Below are 1,106 nucleotides of genomic sequence, written 5' to 3'. Positions count from 1 at the left end.
GATATGTTTTTACATCTATATCATGGAGTAGAGGTACAAATTTACATATTTAAACTAAGTCAAATCTCTACTCTCAGGAAGTAAGAAATTTATATATATATATATATATATACATGTAGAAGAAGAAGAACGTTTATAGCTATGAACAAGTCACAATTATAACTAAGAGAGTTTCAAAACGCTTACATGTTAAAAATAGCAACCAAAACTGCTATAAAGCCGTTTTAGTACTCATATTATTTCTCTTCACAATAAAAACTGTCTGCAGGCAACATGACAAATAGAATCCACAACTTAAAAGTAACTAGTTAATTCCCTATAAAAATTTCGACGTTAGGGACCTCTTAAGGGAGTCATTTGTGTCGTCAGGGGAAATATTCCTATAGAGAGAAATCAAAACAAGACTTAACATTGGGGCGAGCATGAATCCTGACTGGCAAGAGAAATGTTTCAACCTCTATCTACACATTCAAGTTTTGAATTCAAATGCCATGCACAGCGTTTATGTGAAAAAGCCAGTAAGTTTGAGCCATGGCAAAATCACTGGATATGAATTTGGAAAAATTAAATAATTTCTAACATGTAAGCGTTTTGAAACCCTCTTAGTTATAACTGTGACTTGTTCATAATTATAAACGTTCTGATTCTATGTATATTATGATAACATGTTTGGACATTGATATATTCATAAATAATCTTCATTATTTCTAATATATCCTCCGTAATGTTTTATTACATTACTTTCTAATTATACACACACACACACACACACACATATATATATATATATATTACTAAACATTTCAACTACATGTATTTATTACGCTACTAATAGTTTCCCGTACATGCATATGTTCATCAGGTGTCAAATGCGATTGACGCCTGATGAACATACGCATGTATGGGAAATTATTAGTCGTGTGATAAGTACATGTAGTTGAAACGTTTAGTAATATTGAACTCTCATTGGATGGAGTACTCTTCATAATGACTTTTATGCAGTTAATTTCTTATCTATCTATCTATCTATCTATCTATCTATCTATCTATCTATCTGTATATATATATATATATATATATATATATATATATATATATATATATAT

Source organism: Octopus bimaculoides, chromosome 24, assembly GCF_001194135.2.
Source record: "Octopus bimaculoides isolate UCB-OBI-ISO-001 chromosome 24, ASM119413v2, whole genome shotgun sequence".
In the NCBI taxonomy this organism is placed as follows: domain Eukaryota; kingdom Metazoa; phylum Mollusca; class Cephalopoda; order Octopoda; family Octopodidae; genus Octopus; species Octopus bimaculoides.
Note: the sequence above shows the minus strand (reverse complement) of the source record.